This window comes from Engystomops pustulosus, chromosome 1 (genome assembly GCF_040894005.1).
Source record: "Engystomops pustulosus chromosome 1, aEngPut4.maternal, whole genome shotgun sequence".
Lineage (NCBI taxonomy): Eukaryota > Metazoa > Chordata > Amphibia > Anura > Leptodactylidae > Engystomops > Engystomops pustulosus.
This window is the reverse complement of record NC_092411.1, coordinates 153315411-153338837: the sequence shown is the minus strand read 5'-3', so window position 1 is coordinate 153338837 and position 23427 is coordinate 153315411. Positions and strand designations below refer to the sequence as shown.

The window sequence follows — 23427 nt, the reverse complement described above, 5'->3', positions numbered from 1 at the left end:
CCTTTTGTCCTCCTCCATCTCCCCTCATATAGTGGACTCCTGCCATCCTCCATCTCCCCTTATATTGTGACCTTCTGTCCTCCTTCATCTCCCCTCTTATTGTAGTCTCCTGTCCTCCTCCATCTCCCCTCATATAATGACCTCCTGTCCTCCTCCATCTCCTTTCATATAGTGGCCCTCTGTCCTCCCCTATTCCTTGGTATTAAACAGAAAAAAACCTTTGCTACTTACCTTTGCCCCATTCCCCGCAGTCCTACTTCCTAATTGAGGCAGGGGTGGGGCCAGCCAGGGCAGGAGCTACCATCACATACCTCTGCTACAGAGCATAGCAGAGATGTGTAGAGGCAGCAGGACCTGATCCCCCCCCCCCTCTTGGTGCCTGTTCTGCAGCTCTAGTGGGTTGGGGGGAACCAGGAGATCATACAACTCAAGACATTCTCCCAACTGCCCGGAAAGGCAGGTGAGTGCCCAAAAACCGAGATCCCAAATTCGGGATGGTTGGGAGCTATGCTAATATACAGTATAGAGGACTATATTACATATTACATTAGCTTCTGCAATACAATTTATGATAACAGTTGCAACTTTTGGAGCATCCCATCAATGATTCCTCCTAGCCTACCTCGATCAGAGCTGTGCAAACTGGGTGCAGTTTGCCTGTGAAGTGTGCAGAGTGCACCAGATACATGAATTGTGGCACACATTCTTCATGAATCTGGCACCCCTGCACTGCTCTGACAGAGTGCACAATTTTTTTTTTTGTGCATCTTTAACCACGTGCAACAAAATTCTGTTGGATACTGTATGATAAATGTGGCACACAATCTGACTTTGCACCAGAATGTGCCTTTCAGTGAAGAAATTTTTGTTGCATCAGGTATAGTGAAGCCAAGGTACATATGTGTTGTGGATATTTGTTAACCCCTTAACGCTCTGCGCCGTAGCTCTACGGCGCAGAGGTATAAGGGATGTATGAAGAGGGCTCACGGGCTGAGTCCTCTTCATACAAAGGTGGGGGTTTTTGCAAAATGCATAAAACCCCCACCGCTAATAACTGCGGTCGGTGCTAGCACCGATCGCGGCTATTAACCCCCCCGTTGCCGCCGGCAAAGTCGCCGGCGGCATTTAAAAGACGGCGGCGCGCGGGCGCCGCCATCTTTTTTTCGATCGCCACGCCCCCGAACGTCATCGGGGGGCGGCGATCGGTTGCCATGGTAGCCTCGTGTCTTCTTTTGACACGAGGCTATCTGGCAGCTGCAGATTCGTTACAATGAGCCAGTGGCTCATTGTAATGAATGTGCTGCAAAAATGCCATATATTGCAATACAGAAGTATTGCAGTATATGGTAGCAGCGATCTGACCATCTAGGGTTAATGTACCCTGGATGGTCTAAAAGATAGTGAAAAAAAAAAGAAAAAAAAAAAGTTTAAAAAATAAAAAAAATTAATAAAATATTAAAAGTTCAAATCACCCCCCTTTCCCTAGAACGGATATAAAACATAATAAACAGTAAAAATCACAAACATATTAGGTATCACCGCGTCCCAAAATGCTCGATCTATCAAAATATAAAAACGGTTACGGCCGGCGGTGACCTCCGAGGCGGGAAATGGCGCCCAAATGTCCGAAATGCGACTTTTACACCTTTTTACATAACATAAAAAATGAAATAAAAAATGATCAAAATATCGCACAGACCTCAAAATGGAAGCAATGAAAATGTCGCCTCATTTCGCAAAAAATGACACCTCACACATCTCCGTGCGCCAAAGTATGAAAAAGTTATTAGCGTCAGAAGATGGCAAAAAATTTTTTTTCTTTTTTGTACACATTCGTTTAATTTTTGAAAATGTATTAAAACACAATAAAACCTATATAAATTTGGTATCACCGCGATCGCACCGAACCAAAGAATAAAGTAGGCATGTTATTTGGAGCGAAGAGTGAAAGTCGTAAAAACTGAGCCCACAAGAACGTGACGCACGTGACGTTTTTTTTCAATTTTTCCACATTTGGAATTTTTTTTCAGCTACGCAGTACACGGCATGTTAAAATAAATAACATCACGGGAAAGTAAAATTTGTTACGCACAAAATAAGCCCTCACACAGCTCTGTACACGGAAAAATGAAAAAGTTATGGATTTTTGAAGTTGGAGAGCGAGAAATCGGCCGAAAAACCCTGCGTCCTTAAGGGGTTAAATACCTGAGCAAGCAGTTTGCACTAAAAAGAATAAGCAAAATCAGACAGAAAACTGTGGCAAGGGCTTCAATAGATCTGGGCCAATGAATTATGTGAAGGTGTAAATGAGGACTGGAGCAGAAAGCCACCAATTACCATACCTGTTCTGTATCATCGGCCCCCATACGGTTATGTACATGGGGCCTCATATGGCATCATATTAACTGCTTGGTTCCCTCTGTCCGGCTGATCATGGTAGCTGGAGGCCAGATGAAGGCACCTGTGTTTGCCATGTAAAGTGACCTATTGGGCCCAGTCCCTCAGTTTATACCAAATAATCACACCGGAAGGAATGCATCAAGGAGCTTTTATTAACAGGGACCTATGGACCTAGGGTGTCCAGGTCGGGGGGCAGCCCTGTGTGTTTTTCTTTAAATGATTTTCAAAAAATTTGACGGGACAGGCTCCCCGCCTCTCCCCTTCCCGCAGGGTGTTTATAGTCAGCGGCTTGTGCTGGTGGAGCAACACTAATTTTATTACCTGCAGTATATATGGTCTAAAGGACCTGTGATGAGATCATGACCATGTGACTTTTGTGTGGGAGGAGCAGCACAGGAAGGTTCTCAAGTCTGATGCATGTGCTGCTGGGTCAAGGTATGTGAAGAGATGCAAAAGCAGCCTGAACAAGGTGGGTGTGGGATGCAATGTGGCATGGATGTAATGTGGGGGTGCAGGGGGGAGAATATGGGGCAGGAGTTTTACATGGATGTAATGTGGGGGTGTAGCATGACAGCAATGTAATGTGTGGGTGCAGCGCGACATGGATGTAATGTGCGATGCAGGGTGACATGGATGGTATGTGCGGGTGCAGCGGACATGGTTGTAATGTGGGGTGCAGTGTGACATGGATCTTATGTGGGGGTGCAGTGTGACATGGATGTTATGTGAGGGTGCATGGTGACATGGATGTAATGTGGGGGTGCAGCATAACATGGATGTAATGTGGGGGTGCAGCATAACATGGATGTAATGTGGGGTGCATGGTGACATGGATGTAATGTGGGGATGCAGCATGACATGAAATTAATCCTGGGGTTCAGTGTAATCCCTATCGCATGCACATTTGCTAACATATTTTTGGCAGTATTTGAGGGTAGATATATTCTCAACACTGCTAATCCATTTATCATGTATATAAACACATATATAAGATACATCGACGATGTGTTCATGGCCTGGTCTGGTACCCAGAAAGATTTTTTATGGTTTTGTGGAATTTTTAAATGGTGAAGACAGAATGAACTTCATGTGCAACTTTGGGGATCAGCATGTTAAATTTTTGGACGTTCAACTGGACATTGTTGATGACTGTATTAGAGTAAGCTTTTACCGCAAACCAACATCGACGAATGCCCTACGAGAGCGCCCATCCTGACCCTGTGAAAAAGGCTGTACCCTACGGCCAATTCGTCCCTTTTAGACATATAAATGACTCTGATGAGTCGTTTCGGAGGCAGTCTATTGAGCTGAGGGACAGGCTCAGACTTAGAGGATATCCGGATGATATAATTGGTGCAGCATAAGAAAAAGCAGCGCAATTAGACAGACACCAGCTCCTACACAAGACTAGAAACAAGAAGAGGAATAAAGATAGGTTTACTTTTGCGTTTGACTTTAGTCCCAATGGAAATAATATACGTAAAACTATCCAAAAAAATTGGGCCATACTTGAAAGGGATCCCGATTTGAAAAAGTTGACAGAAAAAAAGACCTATAGTCACTTTTATACGCAATCCAACAATGAGAAACCTGCTAGTTAGAAGTAAGTTTAATGACGGAGGTAATACTTGGCTGGAGAGAGAGACTCCAAAAGGCAATTTTGCGTGCCATCACTGTAATTTTTGCAGGTATCATTTAAAAGCAAAAACTCTCCAGATAGGAGGAATTACTACCACAATTTATCAGCTGTAAGACTGATTATGTGGTTTATGTTTTTTGCCACTGTAGACGATTCTAGATCGGTTGTGTCAGGGAAAGGCTCGAAAAGATTTATACAACATATACGTGAGACACATGCGAGCGATGTTAACACGCTTTCTTTTGCAGGGATTGAAAGAGTAACCAATGGAGGAGACGGAACAGAGAACTGCTCCGTTGCGAGGTGGATCCTCCGCACGGAGGCAGAAGGTTGATTGGGCTAAATGACAAAAACAACATGACAGTTTTCCTTTAGTTAAAAAAAAAAGAATTATATTCGACAATTGTTTTATACTGTATGTACCATTATGTGAAACTTTAGTCTTAATAATTGCTCTTTACAGTGTATATTTGAAATAATATTGTTGTTTTTATCTGGTTGATTGGGTTTTTCACTTACTTTGTGTGGGCGCGATCGCGGTTTTCCCGAGTGACAGGGGAAGTGGTTATTTCCCTTCCCAGCTGACTTGATCACGTGAGACCGCCCACACACGCCCCTCAGTCACATGACAATGTGGACTGTATGAAGTCAGCTACTGGGTATTTAACTTTCTACAGCTGCTGGCGTCCCTTGCACAGCTCGACAAAGCACAGGAGTGCACGAAACGGCTCGTTGCCGTGAGTTATATCCTGTCATACCTCTTTGTCCTATGCGATGTAAATAAATGAAGAGTTTTTGGGTGAGTGCCGCTTGTTTTTTCTATTTTTTCACTAATCCTGGGATTCAGTGTGATGTGGATGTAAAAATCTATAAATTTTCTATTTTTACACGTAAAGGCTTGTTTTCTGCGTAAATATTTGCACTTCATAGTGATGGTATTTAATTTCCCTTGTTGTGTACTGGAAAGCGGGAAAAAACTTCCAAATACAGTGAAAATGGTGAAACGCATTTGGGTCGGTGCGATCATGTGGATACCAAATTTGTATAGGTTTTATAATGTTTTCATACATTTTTTTTTTTTAATTTTGCCATCTTCTTGCGCCAATAACTTTTGCATTCTTCGGTGAACTGTGGGTGGTGTAATTTTTTGCGACTTTTTATGATGTTTTCAATGCTGCCATTTTTAGGACTAAACAACCGTCCGATCACTTTTTATATTTTATTAAATGGCAAAAAGTGCCATTTTCTCCTTTGGGCGCTATTTTTAATTACGGGGTTAAACGCAGTGAAAAAACATTATTATACCTAATGTGTTTACTGTTTATTAATGTTTATATCAGTTCTTCGGAAGACCCGAGGCTGTCATGGCGACGGATCGCCGCTCCCAGATGATGTCACGGTGAGCGATGATCTTTGGCAGGATGGCGGCGCCCATGCAGAGGCGATCGACGACATAGCACCTGCGATTGGTGTGAGCAAAGACTTACCGGCTATCGAGAGGATTCAGCCCTTGAGCCCTCTCCATGCACTGGGAGCCGACGCGCGATGTACTGTAATAGTAAGGGGTTAAAATGGCAAAACAATACAGAAATAAAATCCTAGGCAGTCTGGGCACTAACTATACAATACAGTAGTTTCCTCATTGTACCTACATTACAGCTTCCCATTCCCAACCACAGCATACAGCAATTGGCAACTCACATAAGGTTTCCCAGGAGAAGAGAGAGAGACTCCTCTTGTGCAGCTTCTGACTTTTAACCCCTTAAGGACGCAGCCATTTTGTAGCTTAAGGCTCAGCCCGATTTTTTGGATTCGGACTTGCTTCGCTTTATATGGTTATAACTTTTGAACACTGTTACTTATCAAAACGATTCTGAGATTGTTTTTTCCCCACATGTTGTACTTCATTTTAGTGGTAAATTTTGGCTGATAAGTTTTGCGTTTATTTACAAAAAAAAAGAAAATATGATAAATTTTTTGAAAAATTTGCCATTTTCGAAATTCTAAATCATTGCGTTTTCAGGCAGATAGATTTACCACCTAAATAACTTGCTGAATAACATTTCCCATTTGTCTACTTTACATTTTCATAATTTCTGAAATGTCTGGATAATTTATTTTGATGTCACGCGGCTTACAAATAGAATAGCGCTTTTCCGGATTTTCAGAATTGACTATTTTGGGGATAAATACAGTTTTGAAATTTTACATATTTAGCATCAAAACCCCCTATATAACCAACCCATTTTCAAATCTGCACCCCTCAAGCTATCAGAAACAGCTTTTACGAAGATTGTTAACCCCTTGAGATCTTCATAGTAATTGAATCAAAATGGAGGTGAAATTTAGAATGGTCATATTGTTCCCTTATACGTTCATTTAGCACTAAAATTTACACATTTCCAAAATATAAAAAGAGAAAACCCACCATACAATTTGTTCTGCAATTTCTCCTGAGTACAAAGACCCCCCACATGTGGCCGTTACTTGTTTTATGGGGGCACAGCGAGGCGCAGAAGGGAAGGAGAGCCCTGCAGCTGCCAGGATTTTAGTTTCCTCATTGGCCCCTTTTGAAGGCTATAAAATTTTCGCTTTTTCGTTATTGGGGCCATGTGACGGCATTTTTTTTGCGGGATGAGATGCTTTTTCCATTGTTACCATTTTGGGGTTGGTATCACCTATTGTTGAAAATTTAGGAACTTTTTTTGAGGGCAGGAGTAGAAAAGCATCAATTCTGTACTGGATTTTTTACTTTTTTTTTTTTTGGTGTTCACCGTATAGCCTAATAATCATGTTATCTTTATTCTATGGGTTGATACGATTACGGGGATACCAGACATGAATATATTTTCTTACGTTTTACTAAATTTGTCAAACAAAACCCTAATGTGGGGAAAAATCTATCATTTATGTATTGCCGTCTTCCAAGTGGCATAACATTGTTACTTTTTTGGCTACGGAGCTGGTTGATGGCTTGTTTTTTGCGGGACATGTTGTACTTTGCACCAGTATCATGTCTGAGTATATATGGTTTTTTGATTGCATTTTATAGCATTTTTTGTGGGATTGAAAAGGTAAAAATCATAATTTTTGGAGGGTTTATAACAGTTTTTTTTTACGGCGTTTATCGTGGGGGTTCAATAATGATTTACTTTTATTCTACGGGTTGTTACGGACGCGGTGATACTATATATGTGGGGTTTGTGTTATGATTTAGACTTTTTTTGAGTTATATGTCTCTTTATATGTTTTGGGAGTTTGGGGCATTTTTAGTGATTTATGACTTTATTTTTTTATTGAATAACTTTTTTTTTTTACTTTTTCACTTTTATACCATGGGACATGAAGAAGCAATCTTCTGATTGCTTCTTCATGATAATATTCTGCAATACTGATGTATTGCAGAGTATTATCAGTGTCAGCCTATGCACTTGCATAGGCTGGCACTGTGCCAGTAAGATGACGTCACAGACGCCATCTTACTGGCAATTCTTGCAAGTAACTCTGGGGTCCAGATCGGACCCCAGAGTTGCTATAGCAACGATCGGCGCCCCCCGAAAACGGTTCGGGGGGGCCGATCGTGGGGGAAAGACCTCCCAGATGCAGGTTAGATGCCGCGGTCGCGCTGACCGCGGCATTTAACGGGTTAAGCACCCGCGATCGGAGACAACTCCGATCGCGGGTGTTACACTGGGGTGCCGGCTATTAGTTACAGCCGGCACCCCGTGTTTCCCGATGCCGGTTCGGCTCTGATTCAGAGCCGAGCCGGCATAGGCGCCGTGGCGGATATATCCGTCACTGAGCGCTAAGTCACTGCGCTCCGTGGCGGATATATCCGCCACGGAGCGTGAAGGGGTTAAAGCAACACCTCAGAGCTGCTGGTGATAAGCTCCAATCACCTCAATTACCTGGAGTGGCTGAGCGGAGTAGGGACCAAGCCCTTCACTCCAAACTGCAGCAGCCAGGTCTTCTAGACCAGGTTTTGGCTTCCTAGAAAGTGTAGGACAGAAACCTAGAAGAAAAATACACACCATTTAACACTTTTCCCCTGGTCCTGTCACAATATGTATACATATCTATATATAATACTAGCTGTAGCTCCCGGCATTGCCTGGGAAATTAAATAACTGCTCTTATCTACAACAAAATAGAACGGGATAACAAAAAATATTTTATATGTATCTATTGACTGTCTCATTGCAGTGGCTGTCTATCGCTGGCAGTCTCATTTCAATTGCTGGCCGTACACACACACATACACTCAGCTTAATATATTAGATATATACATACATGGCCTTCATGATTAAAGGTATTGTCCATTTCATTTTTAATTAGTGTTGTGAGGAGGCTGTAAAACAGTTGTACTTTTTTGGTGCTTCGGTCTAGCGGCATGCCCCCATCACTGCCAGTCTGTATGTATAAAGAGATACAACAGTGACATCACCACCACAGCACTCCCTGTGCGGCCTCTGCCTGCGTGTTACACTGATCATAACCTGCGGTCTATCCTATATGTATACAGAGATACAACAATGATGTCACCACCACAGTGCTCCTTGTGCAGCCTCTGCCCGCAGCCTGTGTAAGTGTTAAACTGACCATAGCCAGGACCTGTAGTGGCTGCCGTTGATTGTGATGTCACTGCTGCGCCTCTGTATACATACAGTCCAGGAGTAACGAGGGCACGACGCCAGGCCGCAGCATCAGACGGGGCAAATACAACTGCTTTCTTGTTTTAACGCATCCCTCACTCCCTCAGCTTGGATAACCCCTTTAATTATGGAGGGCACTGTATATGTTAGCGGGTCAGTAGCTTAGGGATAGTAGGACTAGGTGTAATCGGCTTAGGGTACACTTAGGTTACTGCTCATTACATTCTCATGCTTTGATTGATTTACATTTAAGAACACAATTCATGCAAATTGAGGAGAAGTCTCCCAATCGCACATCTACAATGCACATTCCTGGTCGCAGGTGTTTCACTGTAAATGTGCTGGAATTGTCTCTGTAAATGTAATTCAAGTGCAGAGTGTGAACACAGCTGGAGGCCGAATCATGCTGATGCTTTTGAAATTCAAACACATTGAGCAACATGTAAGTAAGTAATGTAAGTAGCAACATGTGTTTTGTCTTTTAACATTAAAGGAGTTGTTGGATAAGGCCTAACTTGCTGATTGGTGGGAGTGATTGGAGTTGCAATCTCGATCGCTGCCACTGGCCAGTAACTACAGACTGGCCATTGAAAGTGATCTCAGTCATGACAGATCATATCATGACTGATCTTAATGGGGATAGATTCCCCGCTCTCCAACAACACTATACTGCATAGTGTGTTGTTGGAGAGATACTTTGGATCTGTCATGTAGGTACTGTTGCACAAAATCACTATTATTACTTATGAGGAATTGGTCCCTGGAGAAGGAGTACCGGTCTGACTGGTAAGTAGATCGGAGCATCCTGAGGCATCTGATAAAGTAGAGGAAACCAGGCTTTCTTTGCCCAGAACAGAACCACAAATATTACTGATGTTCTGCTCGATTTACCTTTCTGTAGCACTCTGGGTATGAAGGGTAGAGGAGGAAACGCATAAAGATCATGATTCCATTCTTGAGAAAATGCATCCACTCCCTAAGGACCTTCTCTGGGACTGAGGGAGTAAAACTGGTCGGTTTTTGCTTTCTGGTGGGAGGCAAAAAGGTCTATTGAGGGAGAACCTCACTTGTCTACTATCTGATGAAATACCTCTGGATTAAGACTGCATTCGTTTGGATCTATTAGATCATGACTCTAATCTGCTGCGATATGGTCTTTTCTTGATAGGTGTACTCCCGAAATGGATAACATATTTCTTTCTGGCCAGAGAAAATCTTCTGGGAGAGAGATAGAAGAACTATTGATCTGGTCGGCGCTGGCTTTTAATATATGCCACTGTTGTCGGACAGAATCTTGGTATGTGAAAAAGATGGGGGCAAGATTTGAGAGTCAGGCCCTAGAAATATCTGACGGGTAACAGTGCTCCCCAACCCTTCTGACTTTAGATTTTTCCAAATTTCCCCTTCTTTTTTTTTTTTTTTACTGAGGATTGAATTCTGTTTTTTTTTTCATTGAGGTGAAAGGGACTCCCATGACTTAAAGATCCAAAACAGAAGATGTTGGGTTTGTCGAGCCCTTAGAATACATTGGATGCAGAAAGTCATCTGTCCCAACAAACTCATTTGTGCTCACCCACAACTATTTTTCATTTGAAGAGGATCTGTACCTACAGTGTAAGGGAACATCAATGGGTTCAAGGTGTGCACCACAGTATGCCAATCTTTTTATGGCTGATTGGAAGGTGCTTACTTATCCACATGCACCACAAAACCCATGATCTACTTCAGTTATATTGATGATATTCTGATCATGTGGACTGCAGGTGAGGAGGCCCTTATTCAATTCCATGTGGACTACAACTTTCACCCCACCATCAGTCTGAAACTAAGCTATTCAGATAAAGGAGATACACTTTCTGGATACCACCGTACAGATTAAAGACAGCTGCTTAACCACAACAATATTCCATAAACCAACAGACAGAACGGCCTACCTGAGAAATAACAGCTTCCACCCCAAACATACCAGACAGTCTATCATATACAGCCAGGCCATACGCTACAACCGTATCTGTTGTAAAAACACCTCCTGGAGCTCAGGTCTAAATTTCTCCAGTTGGGCTACAATACTGACTGATAACCAAATAAGTAAAGCAGCAGCCATTAACAGAGATGATTTACTCACATATAAGGAGACCCAACAGGAGGCCAGAGTACCCCTAGTAGTCACTTACAGCCCAAAACTGGAGATCCTACGTCATATTGCCAAGGATCTCCAACCAATTCTGCATAAAGATACAAGACTAAAAGAAACATTTCCAGTCCCTCCTCTTCTGTCCTTCTGGCAACCACCAAACCTGAAACAACTGGTTGTGTGGAGTGCCCCGAGAACTCCATCAGAAAATGGTACTTCACCCTGCCTGCAAAGCAGGTGTAAAACGTGCCAGCATATTTGCACAGGTGACCAGGTACCTGTACCTCAATCACAGCAGGTACATCAGATCAAGGGGACCTTTTCCTGCAGGTCCTCTAATGTGATCTACCTTATTGTGTGTAAACAGTGTCCAAACAGGCCAGAGACTCCAACAATGTATGAACTCGCACAGATCTGATATTAAAAATGAAAGGAAAGATCTCCCAGTGGCTGCACATTTCTCCAGAGAGGACCACGCTATGGAATACTTGCAGATTACTATTTTAATGGGACATATTAAGATACAAAGGGAAAGGAAAGAATGGGAGTATAAATGAATGAGGAGATTCAACACCTTACAAAGTGGTCTTAACATTCATGCCAGCTTCATGACCTCCTACCTCTGACCTGGAGGCCACAAGCAGATAATGTATTTATTGTCGTCCTGTCTTAAATAAGATTTATTTATCAAACTGTTGCTTTAGAGGTTTTTGTTAAATATCCTTTGATGATCACTGTTTAGTGTGTATAAAATGCTGTGAATTTTCAGTTTCAAGCATTACTTCATATTTGGCGAAGAGAATTAGTATTCTCGAAAGCTCACCATCAAATATACTCAGTTAGCCTCAAACGGTATCGCCTGATTTCTTCACTCTTCTTCTGCTCTCCATGGCTAACACGGTACAAATCTACACTACTACCAATAAACTCATTGCATTTCTTATGGATATAGAGTTGTTTAAGGTAACACCTAAACAGTGTTTCATACAAATATATATATTTATAATCCAAACCAAACCCACCCTTTAAGATTTCCAAAACCCCCTGCTTCTTCTTTTCTAAGTCTCATGCCGAGCCACCAAAATCTTTTGTTGATGGATATCACCACCTCGGCCATGTTCTTGGCAAAGACCCTTGGGACTGTGGAGACTCCAAATGGAAGAAAAGAGAATTGTAAGTGAATTATAGAACCACAGGGAGAAGCAACAGCAAAGCTTTAGTACTTCTGGGATTCTGAGTCGATAGGCACATGATAATATGATAAATCTACAGTACAAATATCACAGTCCTTGGAAATAAGCAGAGTAGCAGTTTTTATAGAATCAATATTGGATTTTCGATATATTATCCAATAGTTTCGATATTTTCAATATATTTGAAAAGAGCCACTGGTTTTTTTCACTAGAAAAAGAGGAGAGTAATGACCCATACCTTGTTCCTTGCAAAGTACTGGCATCACCACACCCAAATGCATCAGTAATAATAATAATTCCTTCATTTATATAGTGCAAACAGATTACGCAGCGCTGCACAGAGCTTGCCAAATCAGTCCCTGTCCCCAATGGGGCTCACAATCTAATCAAAGTGGTTACATGACGGTTTAGATTCCTGGAAGACAGGCTTTACCCTTAAAATCTCTGGGTAGGAGCAGACACAAATACTAGTCTGTAACACTGAGATATTATGGAGATCACCCATTGATTTTTTTTTATAATTTGCATCCATTTGGGAAGAAAATTTGACAATCTTCCTCCCAACCCTGGCATCATAATTTTCTTTCAGGTTTATTTGAGGAGCCGAGGAGGAAGAATTTACCTTTTCCACCCTCAGGATAGCTTCACTTTCCCTTTCTGAAATTCTTTAGGGTTCCAGAAGCCATAAAATGGAAAAACCTATTTTCTTGTTGGCTGCCTTATCAAGGTTGTGATTTAGTGCCAAACACATATTTTCCTGAAAAAGGAAGGTTAAATAGCTTTGTTTTGGACTTAATGTCCCCGGACCACCGTTTTAGCCATACTGCCCTCCTGGCTGTATAAGAGATCTTGGTAGATTAATGGATTCAAAGAGGGCCTCGTGATGAGTGCCCTCCCAAATATGTTCCTAAAGCTCCCCTAGCCGTATAAGTGGCAGTAATGTTAATCTTGACATTAAACATGGCATCCCAGGATCTTTTAAACAGACAATTTTCTGATCCATTGGATCCTTCAACTGAGCATAGTCCTCAAAGGGGAGGTCTGTCTTTTTTACAACTTTAGTAACAGATGCATTCATTCTAGGAATATAATTAAATATAACAGAATCAGTAGGATCAAACAGTAGTCTGTTTTTAAAGTCCTTGGACACAGGAAAACGGTTTTCGGGATTTTTGCATTTATTTTAAATAAGGATCTTTTAATGGTTCATCTGAACACCTCCAAACAAGTCTTGAGCTGATTCAACAAATCTTCAAAGCTAAGTCTATAGGCATCATAGTTTTAAATAAAAATTCAAAATCATCATTTGAGAATAGATACTTGGGTTCAGTATGAGAATCCAGGGTAGGACCTTCTTCCAGGTTTCATTATTAGAACATGAAGGAGCTACTGATTCAGAATCCGAGTGACAATTTTAGCTTTTTAGTCATGTGTTATCTAAGGGATTTTACTTCCTCCCTAATAAACCCCTTACTGATCTGCTCACAGGTCGAGCCCTCTCCATTCAAGGTGGGTGTTTGCTGCAAACACACACTGGAAACACCCTTCCTCGGTCCTCAAAATGGTAGCATTGAAAACGGCATCTCATCTGGCAAAAAATGACACCTCCCACAGCTCCATACACTGAAGTATGAAAAAGTTATTAGTGCCAGAAGATGGCAAAATTAAGAATTTTTTCTATATAGGTTTTCATTTTTGTTAAAGTATGAAAACATTATAAAACCTATATAAATTTGGTATCCCTGTGATCATACCGACCCAAGAGACGTGTCAATTATAGCGCAAGGTGAAAGCTGTAAAACCAAGCCCACAAGAATATGACGTGAATACCGTATATACTCCAGTATAAGCCGACACCCCTAATTTTACCATCAAAAACTGGGAAAACCTATTGACACGAGTATAAGCCGAGGGTGGGAAATGCATTAGTCACAGACCCCCCCGGTAGTATACAGCACTGCCCCCAGTAGTATACAGCCAGCCCAGCATTAATAGAAAATAATAAACTTATATACTCACCCTCCGGTGGCCCCGACGTGCAGCGCTGCTCCCCCGATGTCCGCACGGGTCCTCTTCTGGCTTCGGCGCCCGTCTTCTGTCTTCACTAACTTCGTGCCGGGCGTCGCCATGTTTTTCCTCCAGGCGGCGCCTAGTATGACGTCAGCAGCGGCGCGTCATACTAGGCGCCGTCCAGGGGAGAACAATGGCGGCGCCCGGCACGAAGTTAGTCAATCCTACCGTTTCCCAGTACAGGGCATTGAGTATTAAATACCGTCAATATGAATGCAATTTGTTACACAGAAAACAAGCCCTCACACAGTTCTTTACATGGAGAAATAAAAAAAGTTAGATTTTTTTTTTTTTTTTTTTTTAAGATGGGGAGTGAAAAATGGAAGTGCAAAAACCAAAAAAGGGCCTGCTTAATTCATCAACCAGTAAGATCATTATCTTTTTATACAATGTTTACATCGTTGTTTGGAGTTGTTTTTTTTTTTTTAGACTTCTACTTTTCCTTCTCATTCCCGGGATGAGAGGACACATAGAGGAGAGTAAAGGGTTAATCAGTTTAAAGAATGGTTACCCCAAGAAAATAAATCTGCCTCTCATCTAAAACCTGTTACACACAAACGTGTACAGCCCATGTATACATTACACAGAAATATAATGCAAGGACGTTCCCTCTTCCGGCAGAATAGCCGTGCCGGAACTGTAATAGTTAATACACACGTCATCAGCCATATCTATCAGAGAAACGGATGTAGCGGCACTGCTTCATTTATACTTACTCTCTTGCGATCCAGGCGTTCTGCAATCATGTTTACAGCCTGCCTCCAACAGGCTGCCCCACCAGAGGTACACACTGGGAATCTGCAGGAGCACCAGGAAATACCCGAGCCTCCAAGGAATGCCACCAAAAGACATAGGACCATGGAGAAGCCAAGGCCCATCGAGATTTCCCCCGGAGTATATGAGGTCTTGAAAAGTCCTTCCCCCCTGGAGGAGAAAGGTTCTCTCAATCCTGACCTGTATAGAGACAGGAAAACACAGAGGTAGCTAGTGGGAGGAGCACATTTATATAATCTCTCAATTTCCTGTCACTACAGAAGGTCAGAGAGAATCCTCCAGGTGGAGGTGAGGAAATGGAAACACTTGTTTCCCTACATATAATTATATTTTGTGTTATAATTTTATGTAAAATAAATACCCCCCCCCCCCACACACACACTAAATTGGTATTGTTGAGTTTGTGACCTTGACCAAGCAGATATTACATTATTATACCCATATTGTGAAGTGTATAAAAACTGAAAATCCTAATTTAAAATTGCACTTTGAGTACTTCCTACTTCCCAATATATGTAATAGAAATCGATCAGAAAGTCAGAGGCACCCTATAGTACCAATAAAATCGTTATCTTTTTTTAACAAAATTAAAAAAAAAGCCCTAATCTCTTTTGATTGAGGAATTAAAAGTTATAGCTGTCAAAATATGGCGACACAAAGGCAAATGTGGCTTCATTCAAAGGGCATTTTTGTTTGTTAACGTAGTAAAACATAAAAAAAACCTGTACATGTTTAGTGTCTCCTTAATCGTACTAACCTACAGAATAATTTTATCATGTACTGCATGGTGAAAGACAAGTGGCAATACGATTGTTTTTTTCCAGGGATTGTCAGAGATTATAAAAAAAAAAATCTTGAAGAGGCCGGCTTTACAAAAAAAATAAAAATGTACTTACAGGGATGGGTTTAGGGATTGATAGGCGGAAATTGTCAGAGCTGACGTACCATGTCCCTGTAAACAAACAGGAGCACAGCACCGAAAAAGGGCAGTGTGCAACACCTGGTTTACAGTTAAAAAGTTCAGAGTTTTGCAAGAAGGAAAGCAAAAAACGGCAAATTGGAAGAGTCCCGTGCCTATAGGTAACCCAACAGGAAGCCTCTGGACACCTGAGGAAAAATGGCGTCAGTTAGTGATGGAGCCGGCACTCCATTCCAGCTGAACCCCGCCCCTACAGGGCTCACCACCCCCATTTAACACAGACTGAGGCTCCCTACTATGAATTTAATAGGGAGCCCTTCAGGAGCCAGAAGAGCCGGCTCTTCTCAGTGAGCGGGAGCCTAATGATCCAACTCACTAAGAAGAGCCGGTGACCAGCGCAATGAAGCTAACTCGCTGTCTATCACGCCCCATAATCTCTCAGACGTAAAATCGCGTCAGCTGCGCATGACTTTATCGACTTTCGTTGCCATGGTGGTCAGCGTCACGCCCAATGATGTCAAAAGCCGGAAGTTCGTGTAAACTAAAGATGGCTGCAGGAAGCAGGAAGTGACAGCAGCCTCGGTTATACGGGCTATACAGAAACCGGAAGCGTTAACGAAAGAAAGTTGTAAACAAATCCGCCGGGTGTGATCGTCTGTTACGGGACACATCCATAACACAGCGACCGTACGGGGGACCCCTGTGTTCGAGCTGACTGTGGCCTGAAGACACTGTGGTGAAGTCCCGGAAGTAGAGGGAACCTCTGTGGTGAGAGATGCGGCTTATTACCGTCGTGTACATAACTAGGTGGAGGGCTGCGAATTATAAGCTCCGGCAGGTCATGTGGTAAAGGCGGAGGAGTTAATATTTGGCTTAGCTAGTTTGGTTATGGATGGAGATGTGGGAAATAGGGATGAGAGGGCTGGTGGGCTGCTACGACCCCCCTAGCTACCTCTTTATGTGGAACAGCCCATGTTTTAGTACCCGGTTTTATTGGTGGGATTGTTCTACTTCACCAAGAAATTCACTAAATGGGCTAGTTTGTACTTCCGGGTCAGTTAGAGCTGTTTAGAGGGGTATCTAGTATAAAGATATTGATTTATACTGTATTTAAAGGTTTTAGATTTCCAACCATTGATAAATGATCTAAACTGCAGTCATCTACCATAAAGAGAATGGAGCTAGATGTATGTACTCTGCGTGCCAAGATTAACCAGACTTCATAAAAAAATGTCTATTAATGAAAAAAACAAAACCTTACATCTTTTTGTGACTGTGGAGAGTGGATGACATCACTACTGCATCCTCTGGATACTTGCCGAGGTATCTGGATGGAGGAAAGGACAATGGGTTGTTTTTGTTATTAGTTAATAACCCCTGCACATGGTTTTACATTTTTTACATCCTAGATAACCCCTGTATTTGATTGTTGGGGTTTCAGCAGTCGATCTTTATTGAGCCAACACTGATGATCTATCCTATAGATGAGGCTATTGGTACACTTGGGCGATAGCTTCACTACCAGACTACCGATTTGGCAACATTCCCACTTTTCTTTTTTAGGTCTTTCATTCATCTCCAACATATAGATAGGATGTACAGTTCACTCAGCTTACAGACTAGCCGGTGAATGGGCAGAAAGCCGGGTTTCCGCTGTGTGACAGGTTTAACATCTAGGCTGCACATGCATAGTAGTCACCTACTGCCATGCAACATAGTCCTGGCTTACTGGCAAAACATAAAACCGTTTTATAAGCCCTTCATACTACTGATTTCAGTGCAGTTGGTATGTAAGTGCTAAGGAAGTGAAGACCAGGATGGGGAGGGGGGAAGATATTGGAATGAGGAGGCATGCTATTGAGGTGCTGCAGGAACAATTTCGACATATGCATCCAAGAAAGTACTTCAATGTGTCATGATAAAGTTAGATATCACAGCCTGGGGACTGTGAAATATCCTTAAATTGCCTCTTATATGTGAAATGTCAATGTATTACCTATAAAAACTCACATGTAGAGCAGAGTGATGTGAAAATGTCACTTTTCACCTGAGTGGAGTCAGATTGAGAGGCTGTAGGGGAAGGTATCACTTGCCCTTTTCTTGAGCTGTATATAAACTAGAATCAAGCTTTTGATATTGAGTTGCATCTTTCGAACTGCACCAGGATAGTCGTTCTTCAAATTACAGAACCAGAGATGGGCAGAAATTGGCTCTTCTTCCATAATTGCCTGTATCTGCATCTTTTTATCTTTGGTTCTGCAGCTCTGAGAACTATTTTGTATTTAAGAAGTGTCATCATCAATATGAAATGGCGTGTTTCTGTGTTCCACCAAACCAATATAATAATGTTATGATTAATGGGTTGGACCCCTAGACTGTAAGCACACTCTTTTTCCTTCAAGTGCGCACCGTATTTATCTTAGAGATTATGTTCCAGCAAAGATTAGGGCACCTGACGTGATGTTCCCCCTTCTGCCTCTCTACTTTATTCATCTCTGGAAAAAGTGACTCCTTTGCATGTGACTTTGGAGGAGATTTAGTTTCTATTGGTAAACGGGTGAGATTTTACATACTTGAGTGAATCTTGGAAATATTATTTACACTACACTACACTACACTACAAGGGGGCTGATAGTTTTGTGGGGTAACGTTTGGTGACGGGTTCCCTTTAAGACTGATTCATGTGGTGGTAAATATCCTTTAAAGCAATGTTTTCATAACAAATTTTTTTATGTATTTTGTCTGCTGTCTAAATGTTTTTGTAGCTTTACAACGCTAGACAGAGGCTGAAATAAGCTATAGAATGCATATTTAACCAACTCATTTCATCCTGTTGATAACTATTAAAGAAGTATTTGTCAGAGACATCCATAAAAATCTATATGTTTACAAACTACAAAGACTGTCAATGGACAGTTTAGCTGAAGAAGTTTTCCCTAAAAAAAATCTCCCTATTTATGGGGTAATGTCACAGCCTCATCTTCAAGCACCAGAAACTTGGCAGAGATAATCGGTGACACAACATAGGGAATTCCACAAATTAGAAGGGCAAGAGGGTTAAAGTTGTTGGTGTAGGTTACATTGCACTGAAATTGACTTTTATGGTGCTCCGTAGCCGCCATGGTCACGTGTTACTTCCTAAGTGCACGCTCTACCTCCAAATTTTTTTGCAGAAGGCTCTATAGCCTAACCTTTTCCCTAGAATTCATATTTGAGACACTAAACACCATTTGCTCACTGTCCTGTAGATCTTTGTGGTATTTGTTCCTTCTCTGAATTTTTTAGTTAAAATGTTTTTTTGTTCTTTTTTTAAAGAAACCATGACTGCCAGATGTTTTCAATACATACTTTTGTTGAAAAGGCTCCCGACTTGTGAGGGAATTGTCTGTTGTTACTATTAGATCTGCCTGTGGCACCCTAATTAATGGAGGAGGAGGAGCTGGAAGCTTTAATTCCTTTATTACCGGGTGAGTGGGCCTCCTCCTTTCACACCATCCTGTCTCCCTCCTTAACTGGGAACATAACCATATTTGATTCCCAGTACCTATTTGGAGCTAGCTTTAACCCAGACTGTGTAGCTCTTAATTTCCCGATTAAGCCCGCCAGTTGCCTCAATGTGAAGTCTGGTTTTCGGCAAAACTTTTTTTTTTTGCTAGCCTATCAACCTCTGTCCATTTCTCTCCGGGCATACTTGGGTGAAACCGCTTTGTATCTATGTGAGACCCTACAAATATTAGGGACCCATTCAGATCTAAAATTTGATTTCTTTATGTTTAAGTGGGTTTTAACACCAGTCTGAACGTATATGGAACATTTGAGATGCCAAACACCATGACTTTCCAGTGGTATGTCACTTCTCCAATAAAACTGGAGTAATCTGGAGTTTTGGGGCAATTGGAATTGTGTGGAATGCATATTTTAGGTCTACTTTTGTTAGATTCATGTCTTTTCCTTATAAAAGCCTTAAAGGGGACCTGTCATAAATTGACCTAATTAACCATTACCAATATGTTGTGAAGCAGATACCTTCTAGATCTTGTTTCTTTCATGGTTCAGTGTGGTGACATCATCCAGAAAATCAACTTTTAAAGTGAAATGTAAATTGGTTGTATAAAGTCATGTAGGTGGAGAGCTCAGCATTGAGGTCAAGCTCTCCTCACCTCACCTCACAATGAAGAAGATCTGGTTAGTGATTTGTCTGGATGCCGTACCATCAATTATGGAGTGAGGAAAGCTTGACTTCAATGTTAAATTCTCCACCTTGGCTTTATACAACCAAATTACATCTCACTTCAAAATTGATTTTCTGGATGATGCCACTACGCTGGACTATAAAATACACATGCATGATGACATACTGGTACTGGTTTATTAGGTCAATTTCTGCTGAAAGGTTCCCTTTAAGTCTGTGATGGGCTACATTCACACTGATCTGTACCCGCCATACCATAGCACCGCGGGCACACGTGAGCGCCTGGGAGAGGCGGAGATGGCGAGTGGCGCTCACCCCTGCCCCTCTCCATAGCCATATATGGCGCGCAGCGCCGTATTTTGGGGACTCATAGGACATGTCCTATCTTTCTCTTGGTTGCGGAACGGTACAGTGCCGTGCGCCCATTGCCGGCTACGGGGGAAGTTTATACACCATATACACATCGGTATATCGGCCGTATATGCGTCCCCCATACGTGTGTGTGAATAAAGCCATACTCTTAAAGAGAACCCGTCATGCAAAATAACCCCCCTAAACTAAATATATTTTCATAAACTGCCATTAGAGAGCATTGTCTCTATCCCTTCATTGTCCCTCTACATGCCTGTAAACCTAAGCAATGAGGTCCTAAAGCTGTATGCAAATGACCAGTGAAATGTCCAATGAAGCATTGGCATATTCAAGCTGTCCACTCTATTCATGAGTGGGAGGCACAGCCACACCCCCAGTGCATGACTGACAGCCTGTATAATGGTGTGAGGCTGTATAATGATGTGCTTCCTGGTGCTGGTGGCCACGCCCCCTGCAGCCTGTGTGTGTGTATAGGAGAGATACAGCAGCTCCAGGCAGCCATGTTATAGCAGAACATGTCAGATTCATGTGTAGCTGATGTCTGTGTCCCTCACATGTGTATTAGGAGGATGCAGCATGTCAGCAGATGCAGCACACACACCAGCAATGCTTTACTATACATTACACACAGACATGAGCAGGGGGAGGAGAGGAGAGGGGTAACAGGGGTGACATCACTGCCTCTGACCATGTGACCAGCCTCATTTACATGATAAAGAATAGATGATTTTACAATGAATAATGTATGAAATAACTAGATAAAGGCTGGGATGGATCCTTGTGAGCTGCTCCAACAGGTAGTAGTGACAGGACTAGTGACACAGACCTGATGACAGGTGTCCTTTACCGGAAACATATGGCTTATTCACCAATTCTGATCTGCTGCTGCTTTTGAAATTTTTTTCGCTTTTAATGCCATGTCTATCATCTCAATCAACTCCTTGCTGGTGGTAACATGGGATCTGTAGGAACTTCCTCTGACCGAAGAGATGTCTCTTTGTATATGCTGGGTATAGTTGCGGTCCCTCCCTGGGACTTGTATGACTGTCTTGTTCCACAAAAGTGGCGTTTCAAAGTGTGGGCAGGTTTCTTTAACCCCTTAACGACTCGTCCCTTTATTTTTTTAATTTCCTTTTTTCACTCTCCACCTTCAAAAATCTATAACTTTTTTATTTTTACATGCCATGCTGTGTAGTGGGAAGCAGTAATTCCACATGCAGTGAAATGACATGTCTACTTTATTCTTTGGGTCGGTATGATCACAGGGGTAACAAATTTTGTATAAGTTTTATGTTTTCATACATTTACGAAAATTAAAACCTCCTGTACAAAAAATGTTGTACAAATTTTTCATACTTAAGTGTACGGAGCTGTTAGCGGTGTCACTTTTTGCGACTTTTGATGACGTTTTCAATGCTATCATTTTTAGTACTGTATGACCTTTTTATAGAGCTGTGAGCCTTCTTCAAGCTGCTCAAGAGCTTGAGGAAGGAATAAATCCACTTATCTTTTTGCACAATTCTACCTCTGGAGTGCTGTTATTACCTTTCTATACACTATTGCATGTTTTAGCAACATTGGTAGCAAGGCATCCCACAATAAGAAAATATCGGCTATTGCTGATGTTCTTTTCTTTTGAGTTACTGCATGAGTAAACTTTGTATACCACTTCAGGCTCCTTTCACACGTCCATGTGTGCCTGGTCGAAGAATGGAGAGATATTGCTTCGGACCCCTAATAAATCATTACATTGGCTCCACATGGAGATCCAAATGTCTTTTTGTCCCAGTCCATGGGGAACCAGATACTGATCTATAATGGTTAGGAGAACTGACATTTCACCATTTCACTTGCATTCAGTGTGACAAAAGATCAGAATGTTATATGTGCCATGAGAACAGGGCTGGTCAGCTCCTCTATACTGATTTCGTTTAATTTTTTATTTATCTGCACTATGTGTTTTAGCAGGAATAGTATTAAGGGTGGGGCACACTGCTGTTGTATTTTGCCATTTATATCGGTAGATTTATGACACCCTGAGAGTTACTTTCTGTTTCTCTTATAAATGTAACCAAACAAGTTGTTGTGAAAGATTAGTGCTCTTTGCTTCTGCACTGAATGGTTACCTTTTTGTATGTAAGTAGTTTCTTGCTTTCTTTTAAGGCCCGTTCCACCTTGCGAGTGTGATGTGATGAACTCGCATCACACTCGCAACGCAAGCTGCCGGGAACGCACGGCTCGAACGCTGCACACCGGGAGTGAACTGACATGCTGAGTTCACTCCCGCGGTGCAGCGTTCGGGCTGTGCGTTCCCGGCAGCTTGCGTTGCGAGTGTGATGCGAGTTCATCGCATCACACTCGCAAGTGTGGAACGGGCCTTAAACAACGGTTCTCAACCTGTGGGTCACAACACCTTTTTGGAGGTCGAAAGAACTTGTCACAGCGGTTATACAGCGGTATATTTCTGGTGGTCCTAGGAACCGAGACCTGTGAGCCCTCTTTGTACACCTCTTGCCACCCACAAACATACAGTGGTCTGTGACAAGGAGTTAAGATTGAAAAAAAAGAGAGAGGGCCACAGCATCCAATATGATGAAAAAAGGTTAAACCTTTATTCACACAGGCATAGAAAAAACTGCAACGTTTCGATTCGCCATGAATCTTTGTCAAGCAGATTATCAATCTTAAAGGGTTTTATCCAAGAATCGTAGAAATAATAAGGTAGTGCCATGTTCACATGCTGTTTGTGAATTGCACTTTGAAGCACAATTTGGCGGAAATGTAGAAGAGTTACTCCGGATAACAGATGAGATTATGATTCCCAATGACAAAATTACAGCTATAAAGTAGCAACAAAAAAATTATGGTTAGGGGTGACCAAAATATGAGGTATTTTATTAAAGGGTCGTGCAATTAGGAAGGTTGAAAACCACTGTTCTAAAGAGATCCAATGATTTTATTGGGGCTGATGGATGGATTTTTATATTATTTACATGATACTGCAAAGTAGTACATTGTAGTTTTATCATGCAGTATGTGTAGATGGGGAACTGTGGTTTCAACACATCATGCTTGGTCAGAA

General features: G+C 41.9%; 1 protein-coding gene and 1 long non-coding RNA gene across 3 annotated transcripts in view; one reads left to right on the top strand and one right to left on the bottom strand.

Annotated features, from left to right (window-relative positions):
• Positions 1–10959: 10959 nt before the first annotated feature.
• Positions 10960–16286, bottom strand: LOC140064576 (uncharacterized). The gene is made up of 3 exons (XR_011847774.1): positions 15759–16286; positions 14805–15042; positions 10960–11974 (listed from the first exon to the last, which is right to left on the bottom strand). It is a non-coding gene; the product is annotated as an uncharacterized lncRNA (long non-coding RNA).
• SBNO2 (strawberry notch homolog 2) overlaps positions 16279–23427 on the top strand; it is a 62280-nt gene continuing 55131 nt past the window's right edge. For both annotated transcript variants that reach the window (XM_072111586.1, XM_072111575.1), the window contains exon 1: positions 16279–16549. The gene's annotated coding sequence lies outside the window, so the exon portion shown is untranslated. The remainder of the gene's footprint in view (positions 16550–23427) is intronic.